Here is a 23,527-nt window from a genome sequence, read left to right on the forward strand (position 1 = left end):
CCATCGAGCTCATTGGCCAGTCAGAAATGACCCGAGTTCCAGAGTCCTGGGGGGAGCCTTTGTTTGCCTGGGCCCCAAGGGTTCATGGGAACTGAGTGTCCCTTATCTTTATTCTTGTTGGAACTGGGAGGTTCAGCAAAAGGGTTTGCTGAGTTTTTTTAAAGTTATTTTATTCTACTGCATTTTAAAAATTGTAAATTACACAAAATTTATCCTTTCGCGTTGTAACCATCCTCAAATGTACCACCAACCTTGTGGAGCAAAAACATCCTCACCTCTCAGCCTGACCTAGGCATTGCCTGTCCCTCAACCTGGAAATTCAGGTGAGGAGGGACAGATGATGGTCCCACTAGCCCCATCCAGGTTGTGGGGTCGCCATGCTGGCCACCATGGGACAGCAGCCTTGGCCACTGGGGGGGGGGGTGGGACTGGTAGAGTAGGGATCAGGAGCCCCAGTCTTCCCTGGTGAGGTAGGGCAGAGGTGGCCTGGCCCAGGTGGTCTGAGGTGGGTGCTTGGGCCATGTCCAGGATCCACAGCTGGTATATGCCTGGTGCAGCTCTGTCCCCTGTCCAGCTCTGTTCTGTACCCTGTGGCCCTGGGCACTTTAGGAAGCTAAGGGGCTGATTGTGGCTGCTGGATCTGATCCGAGGTGTAAGGTGCTGGCCTTCTGGTTGGCAGAGACCTGACTCTGCTTACAAGCCTGTCCCCTGCCACCCTTGGGAACTCACCCTGCTGGGCTCAGCCCACTGTGCCTACCTTACAAGCCCACCCTGGGACACCATGGCTGGACAGACCCTCGCCCCTCGCGGGACCTCACCATGGGGTGAGAAAGAGAAACCGCCCCCCCACACCTGTGCGGTCCAGGCAAGAGGCCCAAGCCCGGCTTGGCCATGGCGGGAAACGGAATTTAGAGACACTGATTTGCGTGAGTTTTGTGCAAATCCACACGCGAAGTTTACCAGGAACATTCATTCTGAAAAACCAACCCACACCAAAACAAACTCCTTCCCCTCTGTCCAAAGTCCCCGCAGGGCGTGTGGAGGCGGCGGGGTGGGAAGGACGCGGGTGGAGGCTCATTCGGAGTCCCCGGAGTCCCCTTGGCCTCAGGCGCCGCGTCCAGAGGTCCAGGCGGGGCTCCGGCCTCGGCACTGGGCGCTCTCCCCGCGGCCGGGTCCTTCCTCAGCTCCGCTGCAGGGCCCCGTGGAGGGGAGAGCCGGCTTCCACGCCTCTCCACGGGGGGGAGGCCCAGGGAGCCGAGCCGGGTGCAGGCTTCTGGCCTCGAAGGCCACAGGCCTAACCAGCCACGTGCGCTGCGGGGAGGCCATTGCTGTCCTGACGCGGCGGGGGAGGAGCAGGGAGCTCCGCCACGCCCACCGAGCCCTGACACGTCACGCCCAGTCCCACCCTGTCGGCGCCCATGTCCATCAATCCCCGCCACGCCCCTTTCCCTAACCCCCGTCCCATCTAGCCCCGCCTCGAACCAACCTCTACTGCATGCCCTTTTCCATCCTGTCTGCGGCACACGTCCATCATTCCCTAACACGCCCCCTTTTAGCCACGTCCACGGCCACCCAAACGCTGCCACTCCCTACCGTTTTCGACCGCGTCTGAGCCACACCCCCATTAAGCCCCGCCCCAACCTGTGTCATGCCCACACTTCGCCCCGCCCAACCTGCCAGGCTCAAGCCCAGGCCCCGCCCCCTGTGGGCGGTGCCAGCCGCTGCTGGCCACCAGCAGCACGCAGCCTTGCTGTCTGTCTGCAGCCGCTGCTAACAGCCTGGGTGACAGCAAGGAGATCCGCCTCCTGCGCCACGCGCAGCAGCACAATCAGCGTGGGGACCATCGACGCCTTCTGCTCGCAGGAGCGAGCCATGATTGTGGGCAAAAAGAAAGGTGAGAGTCGTGGCAGACAGAGGCACGGGAGTGGTCACTGGGGAAGGGTGGGGGCCTCAGGCCTGGGCTGGGGGAACCTGTTGTCACCTTGTCTCTGGGGTTGTGGCTGCACCCAGGCCAGGGCGAGGGAGTGGTCTGGAGCTCCGTGGGCCCAGCTGCAGGTCCAGAGCCCTCTCCCTGCACAAAGGTTGTGCAGCCAGCAGACTGGCCTCCTGTGCCCCAGCCTGCACCCACACCACTGTCCACACGGATAAAGTGGACAGTGCATGTCTGCCCAGAGGAAACACGGGCCATCATGGTGTCCACTAACATCAGCCTCCGGGCCTTCTCAGCACCCTGGGCTCAGGAACTCCTGCACTAGGTGGGTGGTGGGTGCGGCTCCTTCTGATCTCTGGACATGAGTCATGGGACCAGCATGGCAGGTTCTCCCTGGCTCTCCTATTGACCTTGAACTCCAGGGTGGACACAGGTGCCTTAGCTGCAGGACCCAGGGGAGGGGATGGGGCAGCCCCCTGCTGGTCATCCCCCAACCCCATGAGGGGGCACCATATGTACCTTCCAGTGCCAGAGAGACAACATGGTAGGGCACAGGGATAAGGTGCACAGTGGAACCAGGGGTCTGTGAGCTGGGAGTTGGGGGAGGTAAGCAGCAGATCCCACTGGAGGGAGAGAGAAGGAGCTGGGTCAGGCACCCTCCACCCCCACCTGCCCTCAAGCCACCCTCTGCTGCCTCTGCCCCTTGCAGGAGATCATGGACACGGTGAAACAGGAGTACCGCCCCTCTCTGCTGCTGGAGCTGGGGGCTACTGTGGCTACTGGGCCATGCGCATGGCCCGCCTACTGCCTCCAGGCGGGTGGCTGTTCACCATGGAGATCAACCTTGACTTTGTTGCCATCACCCAGCAGATGCTGGACTTTGCCGACCTGCAGGACAAGGTGCAGCTTCTCTGACCCACGTGGCCAATGTGGGCATCAACTTGAGGTCCCTTCCCAAGAGCGGGAGAGTGGGGAGGCTGGCCTGGAGCAGGGGTGGGGAGGATGGGCTGCAACCGTGCTCGGTTGGTGCCCAGGGAGGAAAGGGCTGCAGCTGTGCCCAGCTGGTGCCCAGGGAGGAAAGGGCTGCAGCCATTCCCATCTGGTGCCCAGGGAAGAAAGGGCTGCAGCTTTGCCCAAGGCGACACCAACAGCCACTGTTACAGGTCACTGTGCTGCTGGGGGCATCCCAGGACCTCCTCCCTCAGCTGAAGCAGCAGCATGACGTGGACACCCTGGACATGGTGTTCCTGGACTACTGGAAGGAGCGCTACCTGCCGGACACACTGCTCCTGGAGGATGAAGCCATCCAGGTGCCCCACGTGGCTGCAGGTGCCCTAGTTCTTAAGACCATTCTCCACTGCTTTCCCAGGATCATTTGCAGGGAGTCTGATCAGAAGTGGAGCAGCCAGTGCCCAAGTGGAGTGGCAGCATCCCAGGCAGGGGCTTCCCATGCTATGCTCCAACACCAGCCCCTAGTTCTTAACTTTCTGTTTTAGTATTTAGACAGCAGGATACAAAAAGAGGGAGACAGAAAAAAATCTTCCATCCTCTGGTTCACTCCCCAAATGACCCCCAACAGCCAAGGCTGAACCTGGCTGAAGCCAAGAACCATGAGCCCCACCTGGGGTTCCCATGTGGGCATACCTCACCCTACTCTACCCCAAGGGCCATCTCTCTCTGTCTCCTGCAGCAGTGCGGCCTGTTGCGGAAGGAGATGGTGCTGTTGGCCAACAACGTCATCTGCCCAGGAACCCCAGACTTCCTGGTACACGTGCGTGGAAGCAGCAGCTTTGAGTGCCATGTTGGAACACGACCAGGTGGTGGATGGACTGGAGAAGGCCATCTATGTGGGCCCAGGTGGTCCAGCATGACCTTAACCATGCACTTTGCCCTGGGTCCCTCCACCAAGCTGGCCCCTGCCAACCCTGCTTCTGCTGCTGCTGCCTGGGGTATCTGCCTTCAAGTGCCAGGCACAGCCTGAAGAGCCTGGGCCCTGGCCACAGCTGCCTCCCCATGCTATAGCTTTGGGCACCTTGCAACCATGTCTTGTCCTCAAGTCCTCCAGGTTCTCGCCAGCAGGTGGCAGCGGAGTACCTCAGCCACAGCTCCACTTTCCAGCCCTGTCTGCACCTCTGACACAATGAGCTCTAACCTCTTTACTCAGCCCAGGCAGCAGGAATCACCTTGGATGCAAACTGCATACTGTGGAAATTAAAAATCTAATATTTCAGTAGAGGACTGCAGCTCAGTCCCATTCTTCTCAGCCTCCCTTGCTGCAATCCCACCCACTTTGCTGCCTCTTCTGGGCGCTGGATATTCTGGGTGGGCCCTTGGCTGGCTTCTCTTGGTCAGCCCACCTGAACCTGGGTATTGCTGGTGGCCTGATCAGGGGAACCTGAAGCCCCTTCCTCCCCCATCACCACTAGGCACAACTGTCCTCCCAGGAAGCCCAAGCGAGGCGGGCAGTAAGCCAGCCTTCATGGCCAGCTCCCCAGCAGGTGCTAAGGTAAAATGGTTCCTCCTTATCCGGAGGCCCAGCTGGTGGGTAACCAAACTCCTCTGACCCCTCAAACCCACCTTGTCTGCCAGGTGTTCCTGACCCATTACCCACCTGTCACAGACATGGTCAGCCACCTCTGAGGTGCCCTGAAGTCTCAACAGGACCCAGTTTCCAGACTAGACCCAGGGAGTAACCCTGTCGAGGCTGGGCTTACCTGTGGCTACACCTAGTCCGGGCTTGAGGCCACAGCTACCCTCCCAGTGTGGATCAGTGTGGGGTGCAGCAGGTGCAGCCCTGCATATGGGTGTGGCCATCCCATCCACCACCCAGCCTTCAGAGCCCAGATGGGAGCCAGCAGCCCACAAGAGACAAAACGCGGAAGTTGCTCTGTTGGTGTTCCTTTTTTTTTAACTTTTTGCATTTTCTTACAAAAATGTAAATGTGTACCAATAGTCTTAATGTTGGTTTCATTGAAATGTTCATCTTCAGTGTTATAATGTTTCTTCTGTTTCCAAAGTCATAAACAGCAGCAGTCCCTGCTGCCACCCCAAAGTCAGCCCCGGGAGGCACTCCTTGAGGTTCCAGAGGGGTAGACACCTGGGCGGCACAAGGGCTCCCCCACACCACATTGGCCCACTCCACAGACCAGGCAGGGAACAAATCAACCAGACCCTCCCCTTGGTCTGGCTTCCCTGCAGGGTTGGGCGCCCACCCAGGGCAGCCCCTCTGGAGTTCAGCTCATCTCCCTGAGCCCTGGCCCTGCCTGGCTCCGCCCCCACACCCGTCCTGTTGCCCTCCCGCCCGGGCACTGTGCATGCAAGCACAGGCACACACACACACAAACACACACACGCGCACACACACATACATTGGGCAACTCTCCTGCTGGTCCCCAAAAAGCCTCCTGTGTGCCCTTCCTGTGCCCCACCTGGCCCGCTTTCCTGAGGCGGCCTACTCTCCTGCACCCTTTCTTGCAGCTCCTTGGAACACAGCATCAGGTTGGGGAGCTGGGTGGGCAGGGGGTGCAGGGAAGTAGGGACGCGGCGTGGTGGAATGGGGTGTTGCCCTGATGTCAGGAGGCTCCGAGGAGGTCCATGGCTGTGTTGCTAAGATTGGTCCTGCTGCTGGCAATCTAATCCCTCGAAGCCCATGGCTGGGCTCAGGCCCCACGGAGGGAGAGACAGAGGGGGAGGGCGTTGCAGTTGCACGCATGCGCAGGGCTGGGAGAGGGATGGGGTGGGACAGCATACAAGCAAGCTCAGGGTTCCAGGGACCCATGGAGACAGTGGATGAATGCAGCTCGGTCTAGGGGTGCCATGGTTTGGCCTTCAGGGGCCTCAGGCCCGGAGCTGGCAGGTATACGAGGGACCCTCCCTGCTTGATCCATGCCCTTAGCCCCCAGGTGTGGCCTTCCCCCAGCCAAGTTTGTGTGTGGGTGAGTGAGGGGTGGCACTGCCGGGGGCACACAGGGAGAACAGAGCATGCAGCCAGCAGCAATTGTTACGAGAAGCCCCGGTCAGAGGAGGAAGGGCAAATGGGACAAACTGCCAGGGCAGAGAACAACATACCAGGCATGTAAGCTAGACCCAGGCAGGAGTCAACAGGCTGAGGCTTAGTGTCCCCCATGGCGTCCACCAGCCTGAACATGGGCCTCCTGGGCCCAGGGGGAGGAGCCTTTCTGCAGGGGTCGGGCTGCAGCAGGTACGCTGGCGCGGCAGGTGGGTGAGTGGGCAGGCAGGCAGGAGCACAGCAGTTAGGTTAGTGCGGGGATACTGGGGGAGGGGCCTGAGGATGGGTCCGCTGTCACAGTGCCAAGGGAGGAGCCAAGCTGGCCGGAGCTGGCAAGTGCACCGGCCTGTGCCTGAAGCCATGAGAACTTGCAGGGAGCAGGTGGGGGCCTTGCCTAGCATGCACATGCAGAGAAAGGTGTAGGTGAGCTGGCTAAACTCCCTCATTCCCAGACCCTGCTCTCTGGATGCTCTTGAGGAGGGGAGGGTGCACCCATCCCCTCCCCTGGCAGCCAATCACTACTCACTTTCAATGACTTTTTTTCAGAGGCCGATCCCATGGGGTCAGTACCGCAGGCCCTGTGTTCCCTGTGATACAAATGGTGTAGCAGCCGTCTGGGGACAACAGAGGAGAGGACTAAGGGGGGGCACTGTAGGAGCATGCCAGCACCTGCTGTTGACACTACCACAAACCCCTAAATGGGGTAGGGCTGTGGCTGGGCACCGATCGTCCAGCCAGCAGGCCTTCCCAGCATCAGCCTAGGGCCTCCCATCTGCCTGTCCTCCTTTCCACGACCCCTCCCACCTGCCCACCCTTCTTCCCACAAGCCCCACAGCATCTGCACTCACCCAAGGGGCCAAGTGTGTCCAGAGGAATCACTTCCTGGCTACCTGCCTTTTCGCTGTCTACAAGGGTGAGAGCAGGCGTGAGCTGTGGGCTGCCAAGCCGGCTGGACATCCTTTGCTGCCCACTTCTTGGCACCCCTGCCTAGCCTCTGCCCACCAGCAATACCCTACCCCCACCCCTGAAGTGGCACCCAAGCAGGCGGCACGTGACCAAGAATCCCCAGGGAGCAATAATCCAGGCCCCCAGCCCATGCAGCATCTCTCTTCTCCACCACCTCACCATCTGTCAGCCTCACGCACCCTTGACCACCTCAGGACCTTGACCACCAATGGCAGCATGCTGTCATCAAAGCACCTCCCCCCCCCCCGGGCTCTGCGCTCCCTTAGGCAGCTGCATCAGACTAACAAAGCACACAGTAGACAATGGTAGTGAGCTCGCAGCACCTTCTCCTGTAGCTGGGACCTGAGTTGGCGGAGGGCAGAGGGTAGTCCGCACCTGGAAGCGCGCCTTGGTCCAGTCGTCCCTCTGCAGGGCCCCTTGCAGCTCCTTGTAGCTCCACATAGTCTGCAGCACTTGAGACGCTGCCTTCGCCTCGCGTGCACCAACTGGCTGTGGTGGGCCCTGGGGGCGGGGGGGGGGGGGTCAGTGACCATTAGCCACGCCTCCCTCATCAGGTCCCGCCCCAAATCCCATCCACCTGCTATCTTGCCCCGAGCCCTGCCCACCTGCCAGCTAGCCCCGCCCACCCCACGCACCTGCTAGCGCAGAGGGCACACCACGAGCCTCTGCGGTGTGGACCATTGACCATTGTCCAGGCTGTCGGTCACGATCTCGTGGATGGTGTTGAACATGGCCAACACGGTGTCTTCCTCCAGGCGTGCTCCAGGGTGCGGGGGAGCTTGCTCATTGCGCAGGTTTCGCACCAGCTCTGCCGTGGTGTAGTTCCTTAGGCAGGCCGGGAGGCAAAGATAGGTGTTAGGATGCGTCTCTGCCCTGCCCCTACAGGAAAAACGGCGTTCCTGTGGCGTGGAGGTGGGTGAGGGATGGCGCCAGGAGGGCCCCAGGACATCACGCTGCCGGAAGAGCTCCAGAACCACCAATCTTCCACCGCTCCCCCTCTCCTGCGCGTCCCGGTCTGCCTGGCTCCTCTCACCAATGAGATCTTTGTTGCGCTGGTCCAGCTAGAGGTTCCGCAGTGCGATGGCCACGGCCCGCCCCACCTTGTCCGTCTCAGACTGCAGCAGCTCCACCAGCATCTGGAGCCTGCGCTCTTTGCTCACCGTGGTGGCGCAGATGTAGAGGGCCCACTGAGGCGGTTGGGGGATGGGATGCTTAGTGCAGACTTGCTCGCTGACCCCGGCTGTCCCCACCAGCTGGGCTGTGCTGCAGTCCTTATGCCCTCAGTTCAAGGGCCACCCCTCCCTCCTCCTATGGCTCCGCGGTGGGGTCCTGAGCCTGCGCAGTGCACAGGGCAGGCCTCCCATCTCACCATCCAATTGACGGCGCGCTGAGGTTCTGCAGGGCTCCTGTGGCTGCCTCCAGGGTACTGAAATTTCGGCTCTCCGTGAGGAGGGAGGGATAGAGCCGCACCACCTCGGGCTGGTACAGCAGCTCAAAGCCTGGGCATGCACAGAGCACCTGCTGTCCACAGTCACTCCAGGGCCTCTTCCCTCATGCATCAACCCATCTCCTGTTGGGTGCACCAGTGGACAGGGAGAGCCAGGGATGAATGTGGAACAGGGAATGTTTGTTATCAACGGAATCACTTGTTCTGGCCATCCCCAAGGGCAAAGTGCTCCCATTTCACAGAGGGGCAAACAGGCTCCAGTCAGGAGGCCACGGGTTTGGGTAAAGTTGTTCCTTCTTTTGATTCTCCTTAATAAAGAACTGGGCAACAAGCTTGCCAACTCAGGAGGCGGGGTCTCACCAGCCACACCCACTAACAACAGGACTAACTATCCTTCCATCCCTAAGTAGGGACTGCCTCCATCACTACCTAACCAGAACTGAGCAACCAGGGCCAAGCCCCTAGCAACAGGGCCCGCCTTCCTGGAACAATCATTCCAGGTTCCCCCACAGCTGGCACTCCACATGGTGCACATGCAGAGCTTCCAAGGTGGTCCTCCATGCCTGCTTGTCCTGTCTCAGGAAACTGTCTTCCTCTCTACCTGTAATGCACCCCTCCCCCTAGACTCCCTGTTTCCCACAATGGCTGGGGTCGCTTGGCCACCTCCACCCACTGGGAAGCATCTCAGGCAGGCAGGATCTGAGTAGACAGCACACAGCCACAGGAACTCAACAGGTGGGGGATGTGCCCATGTCACGTCCCATCCCGTGGGCCCCCGGCCCATCTCCATTCCTGGGTCTGACCGCACCGCACCCCGTAGTTCCCAGCCCAGGTGTCTGCCCTTCAGCCCCACCTGTCACCTGCTGTCTGCTGCCCTCTAGGACTTATCTCCCCAGCAATCCCCAATCAACTGACCCATAGAATTGATCCTGACTCTGCACAGGTCCCCAAGGACCTCTGGGGAACCCCACACCTGTGATCATCTATAGAGCTGGGGACCACTGCAGCGGCACTGGCTTTGCTGCTGGTCACAGGCTCACCTTTGGCGGCTTCTGTCTGCTTGGGCAGGTCCAGCTTGTCAAAGTTCTGGTCTGTCTCACCATCCTTCTTCCCTGGAAGAGAAGGATGGCTGGAGGTGAGGTGGACCCTGGGCTGGGGTTGGGGTGGGTGCGCAGAAGCATGCCAGGATGGGGGTCTCCTGCCAAGAGACTCCAGAGAGCATCCCGCATCTGGGAGCAGGCACTGTTTGGAGCCGTTTGGAGCCGCATGGGCAGGTGGACCAGAGGGGAAGGCAGTGGTAGCCATGAGGAGGTCTAGGACCTGTGGTGCCTACATCACATGCTGAGAGGCACGTCATATGACTCCTCAGGGTTCCTGGGCAGCTGTGTGTGGGCAGGAGCCCAGGCTGGACAGCAATGGGTATAGACAGAAAAACTGCCAGGAATACAACCTGGTGAATTGGAATGTTCCCTCCTGGCAGGTGCTAAGCCCTCCACCTCCAAGCACCCAACCCACAGCTCCTAACTCCCCCAGAAGGGAGCAGAGCTGAACTCAGATAAGCAGGGGCCTCCTGTGGGAGCCATTAGGCATCTCTGGGGCCCTGCACTTGCCCCCTCTCGGTGCTGCCCCAGCCTTCTGTATGTAGAGTGAGGTTTCAGGAGCAACTTCTTGGGCTGGCCTCTCACCCAGCTCCTGGGTGGAGGAACGCATTCCTGCCTCTGTGTGTGTGTGTGTGTCTCCAAGCAGTTGGCATGGAGGTGGCAGCCAGGGTGATGGGCCTGGGGGTTGGGTATGGGGGCTGAGTGGCTTTCCTGGGTTCTCATTGCCCTGCGGTTGTCAAGGCAGCGGTAGTGTGAGCCCTCTAACCTGGCTGAGGGCAAGGGACCATGCAGACACATATCTGTCACTCACCTTGATGGAACCAGTCCTCTGGGTGGCCACAGGGAACACAGGAGAGAGGAGAGCAGCCTCAGTGGGGGTATCCTTCCAGTGTCCCCTATGTCTCCACCGCACACCCTGGGTCAGGGTGGCAGGGAGCAAGGTTGAACACCCCAGGGAAAGCTAGGGTTCAGAGGTGCAAACAGGCTCTGCAGCAGTAGCTGCTACCTGGGGGGTGGTGGGCAGAAGTCAGGGCAGGAAGATAGGACATGTCCAGGGGTACTCTGCCAGGTGACAGGCCTGTGGAACCTTCCCTAGAGGTGAGCACAGGTAGGGCGCATCGCGGTCTCTCCCTCCTGTCCTCCTCCTCTGCCCTTCCTTGCCCTCCGCCCCACCCCCCAACACACCCGTGGCTTACACTGCATAGCGGCAGGGCTGGAACTCACACCCTGGCTTTCCCCGTAGGCTGTTTGCCCCCTTCCTGGCTCAGGGCTAAGAGTTCTCCAGCCCCTTGAGTTACCTGCTGCCTGGGCACCCTGGAGGACCTGCAGTCTGAGGAAGGGGAGGAATGGGGGTGTAACCAGGCAGGACCCTATCTCACCCACTCAGCTTTGGCCTTCTTTCCACTGAAACAGCTGGCATCATCCCGCCTCCATCGCTGGGAGTCCGCAGTGGTCCTACCTGGTGGCCCTGGCTCAGCTTCCTGGTACCTGTCAGCTCCGGGCACCTCCTTGTGCACATGGTGCGACAGGTTCCACAGGATGCACACGTAGTTCTCTACTGACTGTGCAGGTGCAAGAAAGGAGAGGTGAGCGTGAGGCAGGGACCTCAGGGCTCGGGGACACTCACCCTCCTAGCCAGTGTGTTCCCAGGCTGCCTGGGAGGCCTGGGAATGGGGAGCAGATCCAGATGAGTGAGAATTGGCAGGGAGGGACTGTGGCCATTGCTTGGGGCCCATATTTAGAACACTGCAGACCCACACAGCCATTCTTCTCTACACTGTCCTGGACAGACCCAGTCCCAGCTCCTGCACCGGCTGACTCCTAGACCTTCAGCAGGAGGCTGAGAGCCCATCCCCACTCTGTCCCACCCACCTTGTTGTCCGTGTCCTTCCTACCCACAGCCAATTGAAGAGCATGCAGGAGTGCATCCACTAGCCCCTCGCATTCCCGGAGATTCCGCCAGGCCTCAGCGCCGCCTGAGCTCACATTCTTGGGAGGCCAATGGAGAGGAGGACAAACTGGTGAGTCCCCAGCCTCCACCAAGAGGCCTTCTCCTGCCTCACCCCCTCCAGCCCTGGCTTGCTTGGATGGCTTGTGTTCTCCCCAAAATGGACTTTGCCACAGCCTAGCACCTCCCCCAGAGAGATGGCGGCTTCCGGGGTAAATTGGAAGGGACAGAGGTGGCCCAAGGAATTCTGGACAATGCTTAGTACCCCCTACACATAGTCAGGAAGGACACAAAGACCCAGAGTGGTGGGCGTGGTCTGGGCTGGCACTGCTCACACCTCAAGCAGCCAGATGTGCTCTTGAAGATGGTTGTCACTCGTTCTCCCGGAGCCTGGAGTCTTCGTTGGGGTCACGCTCCCAACCTGAATGGGGCACGATTACCTCATGCGTGAGGGTCTGCAGGCCATGGTCGATGACTATCTTCAGGGGCTCATATGATGACAGGTTCCAGAGGGTGCTTGCGGGTGCCACCGATGGCTGGCTGTGTGCTGACCCAAGTCCCTGCCCTTCCTGGGAGACCCCTGCCACTCAGGACCTTCCACCTTCCTTGTGCCCAGGTTGGCATCAGGAAAACTGTGAGAGGCATTGGAGGCCCTCCTGACTCAGGCCAGAGAGGCAAGGGGCACTGAGCAGCAGCTTCCAACTTGGGGGTGAGGAATGGTAGAAGTGCTGGGCGAAGTGGGACAGGGAGGTGGGCAAAGCAGATGCCATCTCCTCCCTGCCATCTTCTGGCCCCAGGGCCTTGTAGAGATGATCATGTGATGCCACTGGGGCAGGGTAGGGAGGAGGCCTGCAGTACCCTGCTGTGACTGGGGGACCTGTCTTACCCTGCCACCTGATTAAGCTGTCCCAGTAGCCCATACTCCTGGCCACCAGGATGTTCACCACGGCCTCCCCAATCCCAGGCTAAGCCACTACTCTCTCTATTCTCTTGCTAGGGGATGCGGGGTTGGGGTCAAGCAGATGTGGCCAGGTGCCACTCACCAGTGACGACCTACGGAACCTCGTCCTGAGTGGCCCGCAGCAGGCACACCAGGGCTAGTGGCCCACAGTCCCGGATGGCAGCCTTGTTGTCTGTGTCCTGGCCATAGGAGAGGTTGCGCAGTGCCCTGCAGGCCTGGCACTGTACCTCTGCCCATGGGTGGTCCAGCAATGCCAAGAGCAGTGGCACCCCCTGCAGCTGCCATACACGTTGCTTGACATCTTCGTTCTTGAAGCACAAGTGTTGCAGGTAGGCAGCCACATGGGCCTTCACGGGGTGCCGCAGCATGGCCAGCACCTCTGGCAACTCTGGGTCCTACAGGATGGCTCCTTGCGGCATTATCCACTGAGGGCTAGCATTGGATCACCTGGTCCAGGCTGCTGAGTCAGCCCCGTTTGGGCTGGGCCAGAGGTGCAGTCACTGCAGGGAATGGGGCCCGCTCCTCTAGCAGCAGTAGCTCACCGCCGGTGCCATCCTCTGCCATGTCCTCATAGGTCCTGTGCAGGTGACCAGGTCCCCTTGATCCTCCTGATACCAACTCCTGGGGACCAGGTGCTCTCTGATGGAGCAGGGCTAGGCCAGGGGCACCCGTACCCTGGCTCTTAGTACAAAAGCCAGTCTGGGCAAGAACCCATCAGGGCAGAGTTGGAGCTAAATCCATCTGTCACTCACTCCCTCCAACAGTGCCTCCAGGATCCCTTCCCCTGTCTGAAACACCCCATCTCCGGCTGGCACCAGGATGCAGCAGGGCTGGTGGGAGGGAAGTAGATGACCCTCGCTAGATAAGGCTCTCCCAAGAGGAACACCTGTTGGGGATACTGAGGCTCTCAGGAGGCCCTTGTGGGTTGCAGCCACTTTCCAGGAAGCTAAGAAGGGTAGGAGGGCTTGGAAGAGTGGGATAAGGTGACTGGCACTGGGGTCTGCTCTGCAGGTATAGAAACTTGGGATCCCCAGAGGATACCAGGGGAAGGCCCAGGGTCCTTGGGTTCAAGGAGGAGGAACCCCAGAGCCTCTAGGGTTCAGGTCTCATTGGTTAGAAAGCCGTCAGGTGACTGCTTAGTCTAACACCCACCCTCCTGTGTGCCTGCACTTACAAGAGCCAAAGTCAGGTCATATCCATGCATGACTGACCAACTCAACACCAGCAGCTTCACTGGGGAAGCAGAACATGGACTTCCTGGAGGAGGTGGCAGTGATTGCTGGCAGTCAGGGTGGGTGGGATAGGATCAGGGTGCTCACCTGGCACGCATCCCATGCCCGTGCCCACACTCAGGCCTCCTCTGAGGGGCTGTGCCACAGTCAGGGTCCAGCTCCAGGCCACCCTCATCATCACTGGCCAGGCTGCACATGTCATCCTCCAGGCCTTACGGCTCTGCCTGGAAGCACTCAGGCAGGGAGTGGACCCTGGGCAGTTGTGGGGGCCTAAAAGCTGGGGATAGCTGGGTCATATGGCAGGCTAATTTGCAATTCTTTAAGCAGTCTCCATACTGATTTCCATAGTGGTTGTACTCGCCTACACTCTCAATCAGTGAAGGAGGGTACATTCTTCCCACATTCACACCAGCAGGTGTTATTCGTAGAGTTCTGAATGTACGCCAAACTCACTGAAGTTAGGTGGAACCTCAATGTGGTTTCCTTTTTTTTAAGTTTTTTTTTTTAATTTTTATTTTAATTTTTGAATTTTATCATTCAATTCTGTGTAGTCTGGGATTCTCCTCTGCACAATTTCCACCCCCGATCCATTTTTCCCATATTGTCACGACAGTACATTTCTTCATAAGGAGTTACAATTCCATCAGTGTGCTATTTAAGTGCTTTCATTTGTATCTCTCTAAAGGCTAGGGAACCTGACCATCTATTAATGTCTGTTAGTCATTTGAATCTGTTCTTTTTGAACAAATGTCTGTTCATTTCCTTCACCCATTTCTTCACTGGGTTGTTTGTTTTACTGTTCCTGGGTTTCTGAAGCTCTTTGTAAATTCTGGATTTTAGTCCCCTACCAGTTGTGTAGTGTGCAAATATTTTCTCCAATTCAGTTGGTTGCTTCTTTTCTGTATTATTTCCTTTGCTGCACAGAAGCTTCTCAGCTTGACGTAGTCCACTTGCTTATTTTGGCTTTGATTGCCTAGGCTTTTGGTGTCTTTTGCAAGAAGTCTTCCTCATTCCTATATCTTGGCAAGTGCTTCCTATGTTTTCCTGTAATAGTCTGATGGGTTCTGGGTGTAGATTTAGGTCCTTAATCCATGCAGAGCTGATTTTTGTATATCGTGACAGGTGCGGGTCTTGCTTCCTACCAGGCTACGATCCAACAGCATTTGTTGAAGTGATCAGGATTTTCCGCTGGATTGTTTTCAGATTTTTCATCGAAGATTAGTTGGTTATGCATGTGTTGTCTCCCTTCTGGTGTTTCTGCTCTGTTCCCTTGATCTTCTCTGTTTCTGTACCAGGATGAGACTTTTGATGATCACTGCTCTGTAGTATGTCCTGAGGTCTAAATTGTGGTTTCTCCAGTTTGATTTTTATTCTTCAGGATAGCTTTGGCTATTGGTGCTCTCCTGTGTTTCCAGATGAACTTTTCTATTCTATTTTTGAGAAGAATGTTGTTGGGACTGTGATTGGTAATATGAACAGATTGAATGTGTGGGGATTATGAATATGGTAATATGGACGTTTTGATGATGTTGATCCTGCCAATCCAGGAACAGGGTAAGTTTCGCCAACTTTCAATATCTTCTTCTATTTCTCTTTAAAATGTTTTATAGTTTTTACCATAGAGGTCTTCCACACATTTGGTTCTCCTAAGTAGAAGATTATGTCTGCAACCAGGAATTCCTCATTTCCAACTTGAATTCCTTTAATTTATTTTCCTTGCCTAATAAGTAACTCTGGCGAGGTCTTCCAACACTCTGTTGAAAAGCAGTGTTGAGAGTGGACATCCTTGTCCAGTTCGAGATGTTAGCGGAAAGGATTCAAGCCTTTCCCCATTTAATATGATGCTGGCTTTGGGTTTTTCATAAATTGCTTTGATTGTGTTGTAGAATGTTCCTTTTATGCCTATCTTAAGGTTTTCAGCATGAAGTGGTGTTGGGTTTTCTCAAATGCCTTCTCTGCATCTACTGAGATGATCACATGGTTTTTGTATTTCAATTTGTTGATATGATAAATCACATTTATTGATTTGTGAATGTTAAGCCATCTCTACATGCCAGGGATGAATCTCACGTGGTCTGGGTGAATGATCTGCCTGATGTATTGCTGGATCCTGTTGGCTGTGTTGTTGAGGATCTTTGCATCTATGCTCATCAGGGAAATCAGTCGGTAGTTCTCCTTTTGTTGTCTCTATCTGGCTTTAGTATTGAGGTGATATAGGCTTCCTAGAAAAAGTTTGGAAGAATTCCCTCATTTTCTATTGTTTGGAAAAACTTGCGGAGAATTGGGATAATTTGGTTTTGAAACCTTTGGTGGAATTCAGCAGTGAAGCCATCTGGTCCAGGACTTTTCTTGGTTGGGAGGCCTTTAATTAATCAATTACTGGTTTGATTTCAGTCCATGTTATAGGTCTATTTAGATTATTAATTACTTCTTGATTCAACTTTTGCAGATTGCCTGATTTCTTCTAGGTCTTCTGATTGGTTGGCATGTAGTTGCTTGTAATAGTTCCTAATAATTCTCTGTGTGTCTGAGGTATGGCTTATTAGTTTTCCTTTTTTTGTCTCTGATGCTAATGATGTGTATTTTCACTCTTGTATTTTTTGATTATTTGGGCTAGTGGAGAATCTATTTTGTTGATTTTCTCAAAGAACCAGCTCTTTTATCAATTGGTCTTATGTATTGTTGTTTTAGTCCGTATTTGGTTTATTTCCTCCCTGATTTTGGTTATTTCTTTTTTTCCCTACTGCTCTTGGGATTTCTTTGCTGTTATTTTTCTAGTTTCTTCAACTGTAAGGTTTGCTCATTTACTTGGTGCATGTCCAATTTCTTAACATAAGCATTGATTGAAATGAACTTTCCTCTTAGCACTGCCTTGATTTTGTCCCATAAGTTTTTATATGTTATGCTTATGTGTTTCATTTGTTTCAAGCAATGTTTAAATTTCTTTTTATTTCCTCTCCAACCCATTGCTCATTTATAAATGTGTTGTAAGCATCAATAACCATCTTCCTATGACTCAAGTTTCATCTAAAATTTAACAAATCTTCTTAACTTGGTGTCAGCAAAATGTTTGTTGCTCTGATAGGAGCTCTTTCCTAACTGATGTCTTCTTATTCTTAGTGTCTCAAACTAGTCTTGTTCAGTCATATTACACCCAGTTAGCATGAGTTGATTTGGCTGCAAGAAATTTTTACATTCTTTTAGAGTTCCATAATGCACATTTTCTCCAAATTTTGAAGACACTTAGAAATATTAACAGAGGAGGTTAGGGCAGAGGGGGAAAAGAGAAAATGAGAGAAAGAAAAGAGAAAGGAAAAAAAGAAGCAGGCAGTGACAGAAACAGGAAAATAGTTACTATTGGCTCATAAAGTTATGAATTGGCTCATAATGTTATGGAGGCTGAACCATCAAGATGTTTACTTAACAAACTAGAAGTCAAGGACACCCAGTGGTGTGATTCTACTCCCCATCCAAATGGATCAAACCCAGGAGCGGCAATACTCCAAATTCTACTTCAAAAACTTGTCAACCCTCGCACCAAAAAGAGACCATTTTCTCAGTTTCTTTGTGAAGGTAACTGGGTAGGAGTTTCTACCGTGCTGCATATACATTAGATTCTCATTAAGAATAAAATACTAACTAGTGAGTGAGAAAAATTCCATCTGTAAGAACAAAATTGAACCACAGCTAGCCCTAGAGCAATGGAATAGCTTTGGTTTTGGTGAAATCCGAATCCACAGCTTCAGCATCAACCTCGTGCTGCACTGTAATCTCACGTTGCTCTGTTGCAGATCCGACTTTCCTGGTGAGTATCTGCAGCCATTTGCTAGGGTAAACATTGAGTAGATGTTTAGATATTTCTCCATGACTGGCATCCATTTACACTGAAGAGATGTCTTTGTGACGCATCCATTTGCATAGAAGTGATGATAACAGTCAGGTTCTATGCAAAGGAACATGGATACAGATGGGGTCACATGTTGCCTGTCTCACCTGGGCTGTACCAGCAGACCCATCCTCTGGTCTCTGTAATCCCCAGGAGGGATGATCCTGGCCTGCAGCTTCCTCTCACCATGACTCAACACCTTCAGCAGGCTAATCTTTAGGCATTATGGTCAGCCATGTGTAACACCTTTCTCGTCCCTCTTGATTGTCTCTGTGGCAGTAACAAGAATCCTCTTCTTTTCGACTTTGGATTTGGCAGCAGAACAGCTCCTCTTGTGTGTGGCCTTTCTAGAATACAGAGCAGGCAGGGGCTACCTGACCATTCCCCAGAGACAGGGTTCACTAGTCCTGGAGTTCCTACTTTCTTGGCTTTCTTGCCATGAGGCTGCCATTTGTAATCTGACCTTGCTTCAGCCTTCTGGAGTACCTAGTTCCTCTCAGTGTTTGGACTCAGTTTTTCTGCCTGCATTTGCAATAGGAGACAGAGATCTTTCTTAGCCCTTTCTATTCACTTCTGTTAATTGAGGTTCATTCATGTTACAGAGAGCAGGCTTCTTTCCTCAAACTACTCAACTATAAGTCTCACCCAGAAATAACCTCACACCCAGCAGAATGCTTGATGGAATGTCTAGACACTCCATTAACCAGCCACGTTGACCTATGAAGTCAACCATCACAATTACCAACAGGCACACAGAGCAGGAGAAAGCATTTGCAAATCACATGTTAATTGAAAATTAGGTGAAGGATTTAAAATAGACAACTCACCAATAAAAATAGACATGTATATAATAAAGCTATGAGAAGACATCTTTTATCACTAAGCATGAGAAAAGGCAAAGTTATTTAATGTATGTAGTTTCTGTTTCAGATGATGGAAAAGTTCTGAAACCAGACAGGCGTAATGGATACACAAAATTGTAAATAGACTAAATTGGACTTGTGTCACTGAATTGTTTAAATATTTAAAATGGCTAAAATGGTAAATGTCTTAGATATGTGCATTTGTGCGTGACTGTGTGTGTGTGTTGCTGTAATAAAATGTTTCAAAACAGCTCGTTAGGTAAATGGAGCTTATCTCCAAAACACAAAGTTTATTTAACATCCATAAATTAATGTGATTTATTACAATGATTCCACCAGAAAAAAATTATTATCTCAAGAGATGTGGTAAAAAGCTTTTCATAAAACCCACTGTACATTCTGGTTTTAAAATTTCAGCAAACAAGACTAAAAGAGGTTTTCCAATCTGAAGAAAAGCACCATCTAAGAGGTCCAGCTGCTTTCGTACGTGCTTAAGGGTGGAGAACTACTTGATTTCCCATCAGATCAACAACAAAGCAATAATGCCTGTTCTCACCCTGTCTTCTCAGGTATACAGTGGTGTGGTCCTAGACAGCCAAAATAACCTTTTCCCCTTTGTACTGATGGCCTGCCTCAAGCATTTCTTTATAATGAAGAAAAGCTAACACACCCGAGTCATTTATATAGATTAATAAGACAAAATAAGTCATAGACATTGATGTAAAAATGTCAGGTACAAAACTCCCAAAACACCACTGTAGGAGATGTTTATAGCTTATAGTTAGGCAAACCTTGTGTATATGCCATGCTAAACAATTGGCCTAAACACAAAATGATAGGGGCCCAATGCAATGATTCAATTGGCTAATCTTCCCATTGCAAGTACCAAGATCCCATATAGGTTCCAGTTTGTTTCCCAGCTGTCCCACTTCCCATCTAGCTCCCACTTACGGCCTAGGAAAGCAATGGAGGATGGCCCAAAGTCTTGGGCCCCTGCATCCATCTGAGGGACCAGGAAGAAGCTCCTGGCTTCTGGCTTCAGATTGACTTAGCTCTGTTTGTTGCAACCAGTTGGGAAGTAAACCAGCAAATGGAAGATCTTTTTACGTATTTTTTCTTTAGCTCTTTCTTTATGATGATGATGTTTATATAGCTCAGAATGATGTATGCCCATGTGGACCAACAGCTAGGGTGAGGAGAGTCAAGGAATGGGGGAAAGTGGATAAAACAACTGCTTTCAATCTCCCTTTCTGTTCTTTTTGTGTCTGGGGGAAACAGGGTTAGAAAGGAAGGAGCCATACCAAGAATCCTAGCCACATCAGCAGCTGGAGATGGGGGACGGCCACCTGATGTCATCCTAGGGTCCCTGTAGTGAAGTATATTCTGAGGGTACTGCTTAAGTGACTTTGATAGTTCTGAGATGCTCCAAGGTCGAGGAAATTTTTCCGAAGTCCATTGGCTGACATAGTCCACCTCAGAGTTTCCACTCTCCCAGATACTTGCTGTCAAAGCTTGGCCAGGACCATTGTCTATTTTGTTCTGCCCTTCATGGTATTAGATGTTCTCTTCAGGCCTCAGTGATCTGTCATGTGCCCCTTGTACATTTTGGCAAGCTGTCCACTGCACAGATTTCAGATACCGAGGAGGCCCAGTTCTGACATTCACACTTCATGGTCAGAGCACAACTCCTGCAGTTAGCCCTGTGGTTAGATTTTGAGTCCAGTGGCTCAGTTGGGGGGATCCCCACAGAAACCTCATCTGAGTTGTCTCCAGACATCCTGTGTGTGCCAGACAGTACTGGATCTGGCTTAGTCTGTCACCCACATCACATGGTGGTTGCAGTGACCTAGCCAGTTCTGTCCCCAGCCCCATCTCATATGCAAATCAATGGATGCTATAGCCCAGCTCAACGCTGCTCACCACATGCACATAAGCAGGAAATGCAGCCCAGTCAGAGCAACCCATAATGAACTCCACCAGGCCTTCTCCAGCCCTGGTTCCTGCACAAGCCGGATTGTACAGCAGACTGGTCCTGTCTGTCCCGCATCCCATTCGGCTCTTGTACACACCCATGGCTACTGCAGCCTAGCTCAGCCCAACTGACTCCACTATCCAGCCCATACTTATGCTAGTGGGTGCTACTGCCTTGTCTAGTCAGGCCAACTCCCAGCCCTAGTTCTCATGCTCACCAGTGGGAACTGCAGCCCAGCAGAGGCATGCCCACAGTTTCTCTACCTGGCCAACTCTCAGCCCCGGATCTTGCACTTTCCACTTCGTTCTGCAGTCCAGCCTAACCAAACCTGCCTGCAGCCCTAGCATTTGCCAGCAATGCTCCTCAAACCCCAGCCAGACTACATTTACTATGGCTCATGCACGCAGCAGTAGTTACAATCATTAAACCCAGCCTGGCTCTCCCATTAAACCCAGCCTGGTTCTCCCTCTAACCCGGCTATATGCAGACTAATGGGTATTGTAGCCCTACCCACCCTGATCTGCCCCAGTTCCAGCTCTCACACTCACCAGAAGTACTGACCCAGCATAAATTCTCCTAAAGGCCCCCTACTGGGCTTTCCCCACTCCCAGAGTCTTGTGCGTGCTGGTGGGTGCCATGGCCCATCCTGGCATGGTCTACCTCACCTTATCATTTGCCAGTGGATGCTGCATCCTCCCTCAGCTCTGCCTGTCCCCAGATCCAGCTCATACTGGTGGGTGCTACAGCATAGCACAGCCCACCAGCTCCCAGTCATAGCACTAATGTGAACTGACTGGTGTTGTGGCTCAACTCAACCTCTTCTGCACCCTGTCCTGGTTCTCACATCTGCCAGCGAATGCTATGAAATGATCCAGTCTGGCCCACATATATATATACTAGCAGGTATGGTAACCTGGCCTGCTCTAGGCTCAGTTCTTGCACTCACCAGCAGGGACTGCATCCTAACAGAGGAGTTTCCCAAGCTCCTCTATCAGGCCACCTCCCAGTCACAGATGTCACACACACTGGTGAGATCTTGGCCCAGCCTAACTTGGCCCACTTCCTGTCCTGGCAACTACAGTGGCCCTGCCCATCTGGTGTACACCCATTCCAGCTGTTACCATGATGTGCTACAACCCAGCCATGCCTGGCCCACTCCCAGACCCAGCTCTCCTGTCCTACATTCGCCCTGGCTCTCACAACCACTAGCAGGTGCTGAAGCCTAGCTCAGTCTGGCACACCCAGAGCCAATCCACATCCATGTCAAGGGATCCTAAAGCCATGTCCAGCCCAATACATCACCCCCATCCCAGCCTCCATGCTCACAAGTGGGAACTGAAGCTTACCCAGGGAGTCCCCTAAGCTCCCCAACACAGCCTGCTCCTAGCCACAGGTCTTCATGTATGCCAGTGATTGCTTCAACCCAACCTGGCATGGCATAACCCCTGTCTTTGCCATTAGATGCTACAGCATAGCCTGCCCAGCCTGCCCCCACCCCAGCTGTCACTGGTAGATACTGTAGCCTAGAACTGTCCAGCCTGTTCCCACCTCTGGCTTTCATGCAGACTGGTAGGTATGACAGTCTTGCACAGCATGGTCACCCTCCCCCAACCCTGGCTCCCACAAATACCACTGTGTGCTACAGTTTTGTCTGACCCTGCATGGTCTGCCTACCAAACCAACCCACATGCCTGCCAACAAGTGGAGCATCCTTGGCCTGGTCTGGCCCACACTCAGCCCCAAATCTCATGCTCATCAAAAGGAGATAGAACCCACCTAAGGAGTTTCCCTTATCAGGCCCATTCCCAGATCCAGATCTTGCACATGCCAGCACATGCTAGGCCCTTACCCAGCATAGTCTATCTGCTAGTCACAGCCTTCTTGTGTACGGGTATATATTGCAGCCCAGTCTGCCTCACACCCTATTCTTGGGTGTGCCTACAGGTGGTACAGCCTGAACCAGCCCAGATTGTTCCCAATGCCAATACTCCTAAGTGTCATACCTAGTTTGGACCATCACCATCCCCCGTTCTCATGCAAACCAGCAGGTATTGCAGTCCCTCAGGGATGAGCCCACATATCTCTCATAAAATCTGTCCACAGATCCTGTTTTCTCATGTGCTGGTTAGTGTCATAGTCCAGCCTAATATGTTCCACCCCATGCTCCAACACTCACTGGCAGGTACTGTGGTTAAGCCCTGCCAGGCAGGCCCTCCAGCCCTAGCTTTATATGCACTAGTGGGTAGTTATAGTGGTTAGTGCTAACCAGCATGTGTGGGCAGCTGCACTGGTCTGACCCAGAAGGGTCCTCCAGTTCCCCTCCTAAAAACTACTCATTCTCAGCCCCCTCACCCGCAAATACAGTGGCCTTATCGGTGGAAGTCTCCCAGAAGTCATTCCTCACTTGTAAGGTATTCCATCAACAGTTCCCCTTCCCATACATCCCCATAAGTCCTTCCCTGAGAAATCCACAGTCCCCACACCTGGAAGTGCATGGACTTGTCAAACTCCATCTTCCAGTTGGGTGGTGTGCTGGCCTGGAGCTCTGCCTGCCCGCCAGGAACCCAAGTTCATGCACTGGACTCCAGACCTAGTCCTCTGGCACATGTACTAGCCTGGGACCTAAATACATGCATGAGTTTCCAAACCCTTTCCGACAACCTCCATTGCAAGTTCCCAGGCCCTGGATCCCATGGAAGGAAGCCGCCAGTGACTCCTGCTCCATGGCCTGAAGGAAGACACCCAGATGGAATATATTTCTGTCTCCCTTTTGAAAAAGAATGAAAGACCTCAGAATCCTAATTAACTAAAGAGACTCCATCTAGTTAACCTAGGTGACCTTAAGGCAAGATCTCCCTGAAGAGACAGGACTATGTAAATGAGGGGTTGACAGTTACAATTCTGACTGGACAAGATATATTTAACCAATCAGAAGGTCTCCTTCAAATGAGACTCCATGTAAATGAGGGATTGATAGTTACAATTCTGACTGTCTGAGATATAGTTAACCAATCAAAAGTGTGACTGTGGAATCCCCCTGGGCTGTGTAAGAATCCTGTGATTTTCTACCTCCAGGCTCTCTCAACCAAGGACCTCTGCATTGGTGACAGTTGGAAGCCAAAACTCAAGTTGGAATGAACTACACTTGCGTGTTTGCATCAAAGTTTGACTCCTGCTGGTTCATTTGGGGAAGACCTGAGGCTGAGAGCCTGG

At 53.5% G+C, this 23,527-nt stretch overlaps 2 pseudogenes; one reads left to right on the top strand and one right to left on the bottom strand.

Annotated features, from left to right (window-relative positions):
• The first annotated feature begins 1,872 nt into the window (after window positions 1–1,872).
• LOC101516321 (catechol O-methyltransferase-like) lies at window positions 1,873–4,660 on the top strand (annotated as a pseudogene).
• A 1,842-nt stretch (window positions 4,661–6,502) lies between these two features.
• On the bottom strand, window positions 6,503–13,985 carry LOC131481523 (splicing regulator ARVCF-like; annotated as a pseudogene).
• Window positions 13,986–23,527: the final 9,542 nt, after the last annotated feature.

This window comes from Ochotona princeps, chromosome 12 (genome assembly GCF_030435755.1).
Source record: "Ochotona princeps isolate mOchPri1 chromosome 12, mOchPri1.hap1, whole genome shotgun sequence".
Taxonomy (NCBI): domain Eukaryota; kingdom Metazoa; phylum Chordata; class Mammalia; order Lagomorpha; family Ochotonidae; genus Ochotona; species Ochotona princeps.